Source organism: Peromyscus maniculatus, chromosome 22 (genome assembly GCF_049852395.1).
Source record: "Peromyscus maniculatus bairdii isolate BWxNUB_F1_BW_parent chromosome 22, HU_Pman_BW_mat_3.1, whole genome shotgun sequence".
NCBI classification, from domain to species: domain Eukaryota; kingdom Metazoa; phylum Chordata; class Mammalia; order Rodentia; family Cricetidae; genus Peromyscus; species Peromyscus maniculatus.
Window position 1 is genome coordinate 18,822,564 of NC_134873.1, and position 14,502 is coordinate 18,837,065.

Consider the following 14,502-nt stretch of genomic DNA (forward strand, 5'->3'; position numbering starts at 1 on the left):
CAGGCTGGCCTCAAACTCACAGAGATCCACCTGCTTCTGCCTCCTGAGTGCTGGGATCAAAGGCGTGTGCCCCTATACCTGGCAATTTTTAGAGACAGCTGTGTGGTCTCAATCTCACTCTGTAGATGGGGATGACCTTGAACTTCTGATCCTTCTGCCTCTATCTCCTGAGTTCTGGGAATACTGATTTGAACCACTAAGCATGGTTTATGCAGAGTTGATGTTGGAACTCAGGTCTAGCAAACCCCGTAAGCATTTCTTGCATGTTGGTCAAGCACTCCAAATGAGCTGCATCTCCAGCCCCTGGATCTTTGTGTGTATTACTAACACTGACCCTAAATTAAGAGAGGACTGAAATGCTGTGATACCCAGGTTTGGACCGAATACCTTTGCGACTGAGCTGCACTGTTGTCCGAGTGCCCAAGAGCTGACGTTTATTAGGCACTTAGGTCGTGCCAAGCATTGTGCTGAACAGTTCACACGATTTGTTTGCTAGTCAGCATCGCGCCGCTGAGGTTAAGTTCGGCTGCTCAGAGCTCTGGGAAGATGTAGAGTATGTTACTGAATGTTTTTTTATTGGAACCCAGAGAACACTCTCAGATTTGTTCCAAGAAGATATCGAGGGTTTTAAATTTATTTTCCCTGGCACACTTTTTAATCTGAAAGAGAAAAAAATTAGAGGAAGGAGATCTGAGAATTTTCTCCGAAATGAGCAAGGGAGTTAGGTTATTTATTTATTTAATCTATTCTCTCTCTCTCTCTCTCTCTCTCTCTCTCTCTCTCTCTCTCTCTCTATTTTTTTTTTTTTTTTTTTTTTGGGACAGGGTTTTTCTGTGTAACAGCCCTGGCTCTCCTGGAACTTGCTCTGTAGACCAGGCTGGCCTCGAACCCACAGAGATCCATCTGCTTCTGCTTTCTAAGTGTGTTGTTGTTTTATTAATGGTAGTTTTGATTGTAGTAGTAACAGTCTGAGCTTAGACCCACCTGTATATCACGTGAACAGTCAGGGAATCTTGACAGATTTCTTCAGGAGACTGTGCATTTGCACATCGGTTTTCCATATCCCAGTGCTGTGTGTGTGTGTGCGTGTGTGTGCGTGTGTGTGTGTGTGTGTGTGTGTGTGTGTGTGTGCGCGCGCGCGCGCGCGCGCACGCCTCTGCTTTGCTTGTGTGTGCTGGTGCATGTGGCGGCCAGAGGATGACCTCAGGCGTTGTTCCTCGGGTACCATTCACCTTGGTTTCTGAGTTAGCCTCTCTGACTGGCAGGCTGTCACATCTGGCTAGTCTGGCTGGCCAAGAGAGCACAGCAGATCCACCCGTCTGCCTCCTCAGGGCCGGGATTGTAGCTGTTTGTCACCAAACAGCCTGGTTCATTACTTACCTCTTTGTTTCTGTGTCCGTGTGTGGTGTGAGCCTGTGTGTTCATATATGTGTGTTGTCTTCATGAGTGTTTCTCTGCCTTACACAGACAGGTCTCCCGCTTGAATCCAGAGCCTGCTGATTCATCTAACCTAGTGAGTCAGCTTGCTCTGGGGAGCCCTGTCTCTGCCTCCTGAGCGCTTGGATGAGTGCAGGCTGCCAGGCCATTTCACATGTGTGTGGGTGCTGGGAATCCCAGTCCTCATGTTGTGTGGCCAGTGGGGTCACTGAGCTATCCCCACCCAGCCCCTAGGTTTTTTTTTTTTAAGCACGGGGTTCCATGAACTCAGACCTTGGTGCTTTCCAGGCAAGCACGTCACTGCCTGAGCCCGATCTCTAGCCCCGTACCTGATTGCTTTGATGTGACAGAGGTACAAAGGTTAAGAAACTAACAAGCCAATTCAAAGGAAAGGGAGGCTCACTTAACACTTAGCACAGGACGGAGACGTGCTGGAGACATTTCCAAAGCATTCTCCCCCTCTGCATTAGTCTGTGTGCTGTGGCAATTACTTAACCTCTGCCTGTACACAGTGTCCAGCTCTGTAGCACACTGTCTTCCTAGGACAGAACAGGAGGATTCTTGCTGCCCTCCCCCCCAGGCTCATCAAGGGCACCGCTGTCTTGGTGATTTCTTTCCTTTTTTCATTTTCTCCTGCTCTTTTGCAGAGAGAGGGTGGTGTGCACCACGGGATGGAGAGGAAGGGCCTTTACAGCCACATTATTGGCTACCTAAAGTAATTGCTTCATAATCTTAGGTCTCAGTGTCCTCAGCTAGTTCTAACATGCACAGTCCTGATTGCTCCTAGGGCCTCTCAAGCACAGTCCGGATTTCTCAGTTTAAGGTTTTTTGTTTTGTTTTGTTTTGAAGACATGGCGAGTCTTGCTTTATTTCCAGGCTGGCCTTGAATTAAAAATCCTTTTGCCTCAGCCTCCTGAGTGCTGAGATTATAGGCAAAGGCACACCTGGCTGTCATGTCCCTTCCCGTGTCCCCGCCCCCCCCCCCCCCACTTATTCCAGAATTGAGAAGTGACAGGCATGGGAAAGGGTGCTACAAGAAGATTAAGCAGTTATGTTTTATTAATATGTAATCCGTCCATTGACACTTCATCTGTGTGTCTGATGGATGACGGGCCCCAGTGCCATGTGCTAGGGGATGGGAGCTGACGGTGGCAGCCCCTCCCCCAGCCTGGGTAGGTGATTCTCCTGTTTTCTCTGCTAATAGTATTTGGATAGACCGCAGCTCACTTCAGCCTGGCCCAGTGGGCTTTCAGATTGTATTATTTGATTGGAAGGAATGGAGCCCTGCTCACTAGATCCCTGGCTTACCAAAATTGCTGCCGAGAAGCAGCAGGGTGACGTTTGGTCCACTGAAGAGTGAGGCCGCGGTGTAAGCATACTCTCAGAGCGAGGAAAGGCAGCATGGAGGTCGCTTCTGTTTGTGTGATGGGCCTGTTGTCAGTCAAATGCCAAATACAGAAACAATGATCCGACTGATAGAGAGTCAGCCAAAAGTAACCCCAAAACCCCCTCTAATTATTAAAAATGCTATTTGTGTACACTGTTGAGTATATTATGCCTCAAGTGGTATTGTGATGATGTAATGATATTATGGACTATTTGTGAATTTATTTATTATTTATTTATTTTTGAGGCAGGGATTCTCTGTGTAGCCCCAGCTGTCCTAGAACTAGCTCTGTAGACCAGGCTAGCCTTGAACTCACAGAGATCTGCCTGCCTCTGCTGCCTCCCAAGTGCTGGGATTAAAGGAGTGTGCCACCACCACCCAGCGGAATTTTTTATTTTTATCTGTATTTTTTTGAGACAAGGTCTTACTCTACTGTGTAGCTCTGATTGACCTCTGTAGACCAGGCTGGTTTAAGCTCACAGAGATCTGCCTGCCTGTGCCACCTGAGTGTTGGTATTAAAGACGAGCGCCCCCATACCTGGCAGTTTTTTTTTTTTTGTTTTGTTTTTTTTTTGTTTTTTGTTTTTTTGAGACAGGGTTTCTCTGTGTAGCTTTGTGCCTTTCTTGGAACTCATTTTGTAGACCAGGCTGGCCTCGAACTCACAGAGATCTGCCTGCCTCTGCCTCCTAAGTGCTGGGATTAAAGGCGTGCGCCACCACTGCCCGGCTTTTTTTAGGTTTTTTGAGACAGGGTTTCTCAGTGTTGTTTTGGTGCCTGTCCTGGATCTCGTTCTTGTAGACCAGGCTGGCCTTGAACTCACAGAGATCCGCCTGCCTCTGCCTCCTGAGTGCTGGGATTAAAGGCATGCGCCACCACTGCCCGGCCTTGTGATATTTTAAAGCTAAGCATGCAGAATTGAAAACAAAATAAACTGAAAGACTGTATTTATTCATTTTTGAAACAATCTCTTGTAGTCCAGGCTGGCCTCAAATTCTTTGTGTCGCTGAGCTGGTCCTTGAACTCTTGATCCTCTTGCCTCTGCCTCCCAGTGCTGGAGTTACAGGCATGGGCCACTATACCTGGTTCTTTATTGAATATTTTTTTCAGTATGATTGAAATTTTGTGATAATTTAGTACCTAACATTGTATGAATTCAGTGATAAATTCTTAGAAGTTCTTTACTCTAGGAATGAAAGACAAAATTCACCATGACACGTAGGATAGCCTCACTGTGTGCCCCATCCACGCACCCTCCCGTCACCCCCACTCAGTCACGTGCTGACAGTTTGCTGTCTCTGACACCCTGCTTTCTCTAGGTCATGAGTGTGGGGTACCGCAGAATGTGGTGTTTTGATGTTGGCGTTTTTCCCTTTGCTACTTTTCACGTGTGTTTAAGCTTTTCCTTTGTATCGTTTCCCGACTCAGCACTTCATTCTTTTTCTTTGCTGAACGACATTGCTTTAGGAATGACTCTCGGAAGAACTGTACTTTATCTACACAGCCACCCGTTGAAGGGCATCTCTGTTGCTTTCAGGGTTTGTCAACTCAAAACAACACCGACTGGGGCTGGTTGTGGTGGAGCACATCTTTATTCCCAGCACGAGGAGGGCAGGGGGAAACAAGAGACTAAAACTACTCAGGTGTAGTGGCACACGCCTGTAACCCCAGCCCTTGGGAAGTACAGACAGGCATAGCCGGTGTTCAAGGCCAGCCTCAGCTACATAGTGAACTCAAGGCTAGCCTGGGCTACATAGCAAGACTTTATGTAAAAACAAAACAGGAACATTTGGATGGAGGTTTTGTGTGAAGTAAAATTTGAGTTTAGTTGGATAAACAGCACGATGTGACATCTGGGTCAGATGGTAAGAAACTGCCTGCCGCCTTCTAGTGCAACTGTTTGCCCGTTGTCTGGTAATAGGCAGGTGTTTCTTCTGCTCTCCATTCTTGTCAACATCTGGTATTGTCAGTTTTTTCTTCCAATTTTAGCCCTTTTTTTTTAAATTTATTTATTTTTATTTTATGTACATTGGTGTTTTGCCATGGATATTGGGTCCTCTAGAACTGGAATTACAGACAGTTGTGAGCTGCCATGTGGGTACTGGGAATTGAACTCAGGTCCTCTGGAAGAGCAGTCAGTGCTCTTAACCCCTGAGCCATCTCTTCAGCCCCAATTTTAGCCCTTTTTTTTTTTTTTTTTTTTTTTTTTTTGGTTTTTTCGAGACAGGGTTTCTCTGCGTAGCTTTGCGCCTTTCCTGGAGCTCACTTGGTAGCCCAGGCTGGCCTCGAACTCACAGAGATCCGCCTGGCTCTGCCTCCCGAGTGCTGGGATTAAAGGCTACTTTAAATCCCACTACTGCCACCCGGCTGGACTGGTTTTTTTTTGGATACTGAGTTTTAAGCTTTATTTCTAAAATTTGTATGGAAGACCTTTCTTATGTATGTGCTTTGGAAAAGTATTTGTTCATCTCTGTGTGTGATGTGAGTGTGGCCACTGGTGCCGTGGTGTGCATTTAGATGACAGAGGACAGCCCTCGGGAGTCAGTTCTCCTCTGCTTGGATGTGGATCCTGGGGATCAAACTTAGCTCACTGGTGCTTTTACTCACAGAGCCCTGCCACGGGCCTGAAGATTCTTCATCCTGCCTGTTTCCCCTTTTTTATAATAACTTTGCAGAATAGTTCATTTTGATAAAATTCAACTTAGAAGTTTTTTTCTCTCATGAGTTGTTGTTTTTGGTGTTCTGTGTAAAAAGTTGTTCCCTTGATTTGGCTTTGGGCCAAGAATATTAAACGGCCTCGTCTAGGAACTTGGAGTTTCAGCTTTTAGGTTTGAGATACTTTGCTTGTGTGTCACAGCTGGGGCTCTGGTCTTCGTTTACACTTTGTAGTGACTGCATCATGACTTTAATTTTTGTGGGAAGAAGCTCCTGCCTGAGAGGATGGCTGGATGCTCCGAGGAGCAGGCAGGTTTGTGTGGACAGAGCCGGGGGGGGGGGGGGGGGGGGGGGGGGCGGCGTGTGTCTTTGTGTGTCTGCAGGATGAAGTACAGGAAAAGGGGGTGGAGAGTCCTGGGATCAGGAGGTCATAGACTTTCATTTGTTCATTAATCTGGGTGAAGGCTTTGGCAGTAGAAATGGGAAAAAAGGGGGGGGGGTGAGCGTGAGAGTGACTGGGAGGAAGGAAATGGCAGGGTTTGAAATGAGAGCCAGTGTGTGAAGAGGATGGTAGAGAGATATGGTTATCTTTAGACTGGGGCCGAGAAGAGACAGAGTTCCAGGAGAGCAAGTGGAAGGAAGGAGAGAGCTGTGCTTACATTCATGCCAGTATTGATGTTCAGGGTCCTGCCTCAACAGCAGGGTTTACGGCCAGCTGTGGCGGGCGGGTGGTCCATGTTGGGTGTAGATCTGTTGAAAGCCTGACGGCGGAGATGCGGATAATGATGCCCATGAAGCATTGCCTGGGGAAATAATCCACGGCACTCTTAGCTTTTGTGACCCACAAGTTTGCACTTGAGGTAATCGGAATTGCGACCTTGGTCAAATGAACAGGTATCTTAATGTCTGCAGGAGCTGATTCTAGGCAGGGATTTGAATGCAAGCATTTTGTTCAGGAGGTTATCCCAGGAAAAACCGTTAGACGAGAGGAGTGAGATAGGAACAAGAAGACAGCAAATAAGGGGTTAATGATCCATGGTGTTAGTGGGAGAGTAGCTGTAGCTTGTTCTCACTGACCCCTGGGAGCCAGTGTGACACAGGTATCATGGGGTGGGTGAGGCGGCGGTGGCCCTTCTGTCCTGTTTCCACCAGTCATTGGGTAAGAATGTTTCCAGCTGGTAGGTTATAGTGTTTCAGACCTGCCCTGAAGGAGTCAAAATAGACTCCAGAGCTTGGGGATGGTGTGTGGGGGAGAGGGGGGCCTCGAGCAGCTGCTGCCAGTCTAGGATGCAAGGACTAAAGAGTAGATGGTGTGGAGGAGGAGGAAACCCTTTTGACACCTCCCCTAAAACCGTCTTGCGGTTCTAGCATCTCCAGCCCATTTTCTCTAGGATGTCATTTCAGCATTGCATTTCAGGTTTAAATAAGTCATCCCACAGCTCATCAGGATTGGCTCCAGATGTTTTTATTTTATTAAATCCTCATCCATGAGCCAGTGCCCCCTGTCAATCAACACACCTTTTCTTACCAGCATATACTGGGCCTCCACGTTCAGCACTCTCAAGAGCCTTCCACAGCTCCAGCAGGTGTTAGCTGATTCAACTCTGCTCTTCCCAAAGCACAGCTGACAAGCAAGTCTGGCCGACTCCTCCTCCTCCTCCTCCTCCTCCTCCTCCTCCTCCTCTTCTTCTTCTTAATGATTTCTTCATTTTTATTGTATGTGCATTGGTGTTTTGCCTGCATGGATGTCTGTGTGAGGATGTTGGATCTCCTGGAACTGGAGTTACAGACAGTTGTGAGATGCCATGTGGTGCTGGGACTTGAGCCTGGGTCCTCTGGAGGAGTAGAGGGCTCATAACTGTTGCGCCATCTCTTCAGACTTGGCCTCTTGTTCTTATTCTCTTGGAGGCAGGAGTAGATCCTGGAAGGTAAGCATCTTCCAGGACATAATCCCAGCACAAGCCTTTCAGCAGGAGAGACGGTCATCTTGTAGCAAGGGGGTCAAAGCTCTGTTTACAGTTTCTCGAGGCAGTAGATTGCCTGTGTGCTTTCTGCCCTGACACTGACACACACACACACACACACACACACACACACACACACACACACACACAGCCTCCTGATCGCCAGCTCCCTCCACCCATGTGGTGTGTTCACTAGACTCAGCGGGCCTGCATGGACACATCGTTCACTCCCAAGTTGGTAGTTTATGTTATGGTTGACTTAGTGTTGTGTGCTCTTGGCTTTAAACACATGGTATAATGGCATGTCCCAGCCGTCACCAGACTGAACAGTTTCACTGCACAAATATTCCTCCGGGTTCATTGGATTCATTGCCCACCTTCACTCAAGTGCCACCAGTTTTGACTGTCTTTGGAGTTTGGCCTTTTCATGGGTGTTGTATAGTTAAAACCATGTTTTTCCTCCTTTTTGGATTGGTTTTTGTGACAGGGTTTCATTTAGGCTGGCCTTGAACTTGCCAAGTGCTGGGATTACAGTGTCCACCACCTTTCCTACTAGTTGGCGTTTTTCCCTTCGTCATTTTCGATTGAGTGTCTTCAATGTCTTAATGACTTCGTGGTTCATTTCCTTTTAGAACTGAATAGTTGATCTCTTCACCCACTGAAGGCCAGTGTGGTTGTTTTCAGGATTTGGCAGTTATGAATAAAGCTGCTATGAACATCTGTGTTTTTTTGTAGATGTATGTTTTCACCGCCTCTGCCTAAATACCAAGGCTCGTATGATACTAGCCCATCTCGTTATGTAAGAACCCGGCTGATTGTCTTCAAAGAGTCCAGACCTGTTGCTTTGCATCTTCACTAGTGCGTGGGATTGTCTCTTCTCCACTTCGGCTGTTTTCATAGGCACTTGGTGCTGTCTCCTTGTTTTAATTTTCTGTATGTGCTTGTGTGTGAGTGTGCAGGTACATGTGAACATGTCTGTGGAGGCCAGAGGCCCTTTGTTATTGTTGTTGCTATTTTTGTTTTGTTTCTTGAGATGGGGGTCTCACTATTATAGCCTTGGCTGGCCTGGAACTCACTGTGCAGACCAGACTGCCCTCAAACTTACAGAGATCCACCTGCCTCTGCCTCCTCTGTGCTGGAAAGGTGTGCACCACCATACCTGGCCCTAACTTAATTTTTAGTGAAGGGGGGGGGGCGGTAAGAGAGCTGGCTGTGCAGACACAGGACTCGAGTTGGGATCCTGGCCGTGTTTGCACCTCCAACCCCAGCACTGGAGGGTGGGAAGGAACAGAGACAAGAGGATTTCTGGGGCTTGCTGCTTGTAAGCCTAGCTCCAGGTTCAGTAAAAGACCCTGTGGCAGAGGATTAAGGTTGTGAGATAGAGCACAGCGCCCCATGTCTTCTAGCCTCTAGTATGGGTACAGAGACTTGCTCCATACACCATATACTGCACACACACATACACCACACACAGAGTCATTATCCGCTCAATGTGGTGGCCCACACCTGTAGTTCCAGCACCTGGGACTCTGAGGCAGGAGGATTACTACAGTCGGAGGCTAAGACTGGACTACCTAGTTAGCCTAGTTCAAGCCAGCCTAGGTTACAGTGTGAGGTCCTGTCTGAGAAAACAAAAACCAGAGTCTTTACCTAACCCCTTTGCTTTCTCTTGTGATTTCTGGGAGCTGTATAGTTTTATGTTTGAAAATTAGGCCATTTTGAGTTAATTTTTTTTTTGAGACAGGGTTTCTCTGTGTAGTTTTGGAGCCTGTCCTGGATCTCGCTCTGTAGACCAGGCTGGCCTCAAACTCAAAGAGATCCTCCTGGCTCTGCCTCCCGAGTGCTGGGATTAAAGGTGTGCACCACCACCACCACCACCACCACCACCACCACCACCACCACCACCACCACCACCACCACCCAACATTTAATTTTTTGTGACAGGTATAAAGTCCGAGTTTAGATGAATATTTTTGCCTGTGGACATCCAGTTCTTCTAGTACCTTTTGTTGAAAAGACCACTTTCCTACATTGGATTGGCTTTTGATAGTGGGAGTCTTGAAGCAGGTGGCGTTTGGCCTCCAGCTTTTTATTTTTTTAAGATACCATCTTGGCTACTCTTAGGTTTTTGTCTTCTGTGTAGGATGAGTTTATCGATATTTACCAAGTAACTTGCTGGGAGTTTGGTTGAGATTGCATTGAATCTATAGGTGGAGTTTAAAGAAACTGATGTCCGGTTGGGGATTTAGCTTAGTGGCCTAGCAAGCACAAGGCCCTGGGTTCGGTCCTCAGGTCTGAAAAAAAAAAAAAAAAGAAACTGGCATCTTGACAGTGTTTGACCTTCTTATTTATGAACATGGAATCTCAGTAATTTTTAGTTTTATGTTGATTTTTTTCACAAGTTTTATGGGTTTCTTCACATTGGTCTTGTACATGTTTTGCTATGTTTGAACAAAACATTCACATCTTTTGGGGGATGATAGCATAAGTGATATATTTAAAAATTATTAGCTTTATTTATTTTTTATTTTATATGTAAGTGCTTTTCCCTCATGTATGTCTGTGTACCACGTATGTGCTTGGTGCCCGTCCACAGAGGTGAGAAGAGGGCATCGGATGCCCTGGAATTGGAGTTATGTTAGTTGTGTGCCACCATGTGAGCACTGGATATCAAATCTGGGTCCTCGGCAAGAGCGGCAAGTGCTCTCAACTCTGAACCATCTCTCCAGCATATATATTTTTTAAAGATTTATTTATTTATTATGTATACAGTGTTCTGCCTACATGCCAGAAGAGGGCGCCAGATCTCATTACAGATGGTTGTGAGCCACCATGTGGTTGCTGGGAATTGAACTCAGGACCTCTGGAAGAACAGCCAGTGCTCTTAACCACTGAGCCACCTCTCCAGCCCCCATTTTTATTTTTTAATAAAATTAAAAATTTTGTTATTCATTTTTATGCATGATGTTATTAATTTCATACTCTAGTTTCTTGCCACTATATAGGAAATGGATAGGTTTTTGTGTATTGATCATGGGTGTGCTGACCTTGCTGTAGTTGCTTATTCGTTGGCAGGTTTTGGTAATTCTGCTGTGTGTTCAGTGTGGACGATCATGTCAAGGTGAACAAAGACAGTTTTATTTCTCTCCTCTCAAGCCGGTTGCTTTTCCTTTCCCTTTCCCTTCACGGTTTTAACTCCTGTAGTTTTCCATCCCAGATGCCTTTTCTGCTTCTGTGGCCCTCAGTGTGAGATTGCCTGTGAGCTGGGGGAGGAGGGAATGAAGGGGGAGAGGAAAAGTGGTGGGGGATTTCTTCCATCTCTGCAAGCAAACAGGAGGGCTTGCCTGAGTGTTTTTTTTCTAGCATGTGCTACAAGGCTCTGTGGGGAGCTTGGCAGTTTGGAGTTCAGGCCTCGGGCTATGAGAGAAAGTAGTCAACTCGCCTTCTTGGGTGGTCGCTGTATTCCAGCTGCTCAGGCTTATTTCATGTGTGTCTCCAGTGACTCCACGTGCATTAGGTTGGATTTTGTAGTTGTGTTCAGTGGCTGAGGTGGTTATATGCTTACCCTAAATTCCAGGGTCCAGAACTTTCTCAGGCTGAGTATTTAGGGTTTATCTGTCATCTACTGCAGCTGTCCATTGCCCTATGAGAGTGAGTTAACTCTGCAGGCGTTTCTTGGCTAGAGAGCGTTCAGCCAGCTGGACGGAGTCCTCCAGGGAAGAGTGCAGCTGTGACAAGGTAACCAGCTCTTAGGATGGAAAAGTAACCAAGCCACCTGGGGAAGGGATCCGGGCCAGGACAGCATCCACTGCATTGTTACTGTTTCTGGGCTGACATGTACATCTCCAGTGTCTTCCTAAGTTGATCTTAGCCACCTCATTCAGAGTGTGTGTGTGTGTGTGTGTGTGTGTGTGTGTGTGTGTGTGTGTGTGTGTGTGTTAGGGGATGGTGTATATGCATGCGCTACCTTGGTGCTTCCACCAAGATTGATGTTAGGTGTCTTACTCTATTGCTGTCTACATTATTACTTTAGGCAGGGTCCCGCACTGAGCCTGGTGCTCACTGATTGGCTAGACTGGCTGGCTACCGAGCTGCTGAGATCAGCTTATTCCACCTCCCACGCACACCCCCACCCCAGCACTTGGGATTCCGGGTGCACACCACCACATCTGGCTTCTTTTATGTGGGTGCCTGGGATCTGAACTTAGGTCCTATGTTTCTGCAGCAGGCAGCTTACCCATGCAGCCATGTCTCCAGCTCCTGCCTCACTCTTTTTAAAACCTCTGAATTCCTGTTTACTTCTACGGTAAATTACTGTAAATTATTGAAGCGTTTTCATAGTGGCTTTTCATATTTTCTTCTCCCTTCTACATTTCTTCCCCCTGAGGTTTTGTTTTTTGTTTTTTGTTTTTTTTCCCTTTCCTTTGAAAACAAACAGACAAAAATAAGTAAATCTGGATGTATTCATTACTTGTCTTGTTGATGAGACAAAAATACCTGACTCAAGCAACATAAGGAGGGGTTTATTTTGGGTAGTGGCTACTGGAGCCCGAGGCAGGTGGTCACATTGTATTTGCAATTGGGAAGCAGATTGAGAGTGACGCCAGAACCTGAAGCCGACAGCTCCTCCAGCGATAGCGCCTCCGAGGCTGGCCTCCAACAACCCCTTCTACTAGCTAGGATGCAGTGTCAAAGGTTCCGCAGACAGCGCCACCAGCTGGGGACCAAGTGTTCAAACGCACGAACCTGTGCAGGACATCCACATTTAAACCACAACAGTTGGTGAAGTGCCTGTGGTTTTTATGCCATTTTAGCAGCAAGGGATGCATCTTAGAGTGATTAAAGTACTTCTCCCAGGATGGACTTCAGTAATGGAACCAAAAAGGCCATGGTATGATTGTGTTCATTTTGACAGCGGGGCCATACCAGCCTGATTGCAGCCAGACATGTAGCAGTTCAGTGTAAATTATTATTGCTATAAATAAGATTGGCAAACTTTTTCTTACAGGGCCAGATAGTCAAGTTTACTTTAGACTTTTCAGGCCAGAAGTTCTCTGTGGCATGCATTGTAGTCTGCCATTGTTTTGAGAATACAGAAATTCTGCTGTAGATAATAGAGAAATGAAGCCAGGTATGAATGCACATGCCTGTAATCCCACCACTTAGGAGGTGAGGCCGGAGGATTAGGAGTTCAAGGTTTCCCTCAGTTGTGTAGCAAGTTTGGGGCTAACCTGGACTACATGAGACCATGTCTAGCCCTCGTACTCCCTTCAAAAAAGAAAAAGGAAGCAGAACTGGATCAGCCTAGCTGTGTTCCAGAACTTTATTTGCAGGAGCAGATGGCGGGTCCAACTTGCCCAAGAAAGTTAAGTTCTATAGTTTGCCAGCCACCGGCCACTAGCAATTTTACATGCGGTTGAGGGTGCAGAAATTGCCTGACAGTACTTGTAGGGCCATCTAGATGACCCAGGATATATATTGCCTCCCAAGATGAATCTGGAAATAAAAATAAAATTTTAGAAAATTGCCATTAAGAATTTCATCAGTCTCTAGGAATTTGTTTTCTCTGCTTTGAGAAAAGTGATGTAAAGGAATACTGAAGTAGACAGAGGATATAACTTGTGAGACACACCATCAGGATGTTGTGGTTCTTCTGTTGCGATCTGTATCAGTAGTTGACTTTGTGAGAGACCAAATCTGGGATAAGGGAGCCACAAGCTTTTGAGTGGCCTCTTCTTCCCTTTGTAATTACAGGCTACTGGAACCAACTCCTGTTTTTTCTTTAAGTCCTCCATTTTATTAGATTGTTTTTCTGTTCCTGGCTGCTTTTTCTTTGGCTTTCTTTCTGTTTAAAATTCCTTTGACTTGGGGTAAATTGTAACCATGATGTGTGTTGAAGCCTTCCTGATAACATTTCCATGACCTGGGACAGGGTCATTCTTGATCAAAATCTTAATTAAGGAATGTTAAGGAATATATTTACATTTGAAAGTCTCTCTAGGGTATAACTAAACTTCCTATCACCAGGCAGGCAACTTGCTTTCATGAATATGCTGTTTATATAGTTGTCATTTAGTTTGTGATCATAAGATATTCGAGAATGGTTTGTACTAGTTTAATGTATAACAGTTTAATCACACTTGAAAGTGATTTACAACAGTTTAATCTGCTCAGGGTAATTATCTGGCTTATGTGCAGCAGAACTTGGCACAAGGAGGTCTGTATAATGGGTGCTGTTCTAGCTTTTTAGACCTTAGAGATCCACATTATCTGTCAATAACAGTTACATGAAGACCGTGTTCAAGAGGTTGCGAGGGCACCGGTGTTGAGCTGCGTGCCCTTTAGCAAGTTAGCTTTCTCAGCATCTGCTGCCTAAGCTGTGAGGCAGGAGCCGCAGGAATGATAAAGCAGGCACGAAGGCTTTTTGTGGGACCAAATAGATCATAGAGCAATGCAAGCGATGCTGTTGTTTTTGCTTTTGAGACAGAGTCTTGCTATGTTGTCTAGACCAGTTTTGGACAAAGTAGGTTATAAATTTCTCCTGTTAGGTCTGGAGAGATGGCTCAGCAGTTAAGAGCACTGACTGCTCTTCCAGAGGACCCGGGTTCGATTCTCAGCGCCTGCATGGCAGGCAGCTCACAAACTGTCTGTAGCTCCAGAATCCAACACCCTCGTACAGACATGCACACAGGCAAAAGACCAATGCACATAAAATAAAAATAAATAAAATATAAAAAAAATTCTCCTGTTTCAGCCTCTGAGGTAGCTGGGACTTGACACTTGGTTTTAACACCTGGCAGAGTCTAAGTGCCAGCATTAACTGCGATTGCTGTGTGACAGAGAGGTTCCTTTGAGGCGCTCTCTAGCTTGGGGATGACTATCTTTTTGTTGAATATTTTATGTCTGTCTTCTGTGTGGAAATGGAAAACTTTGTGTTCTTTACTATGGGTTTTCATTCTGTTATATCTGAGACCATACTTAGTAACATACTAATATATGCAAAGCAGTGGTGTAGAGGAAGCTGTCTCAACATACGCAGGGCTCTGCAAAGAAAAGAATTA

General features: G+C 46.0%; 1 protein-coding gene across 11 annotated transcripts in view; it reads left to right on the top strand.

Moving 5' to 3' along the window:
• The window catches only part of Dtnb (dystrobrevin beta), a 212,287-nt gene that overhangs the window by 7,508 nt on the left and 190,277 nt on the right, over positions 1 to 14,502 (top strand). The gene's annotated exons all lie outside the window — the stretch shown is intronic.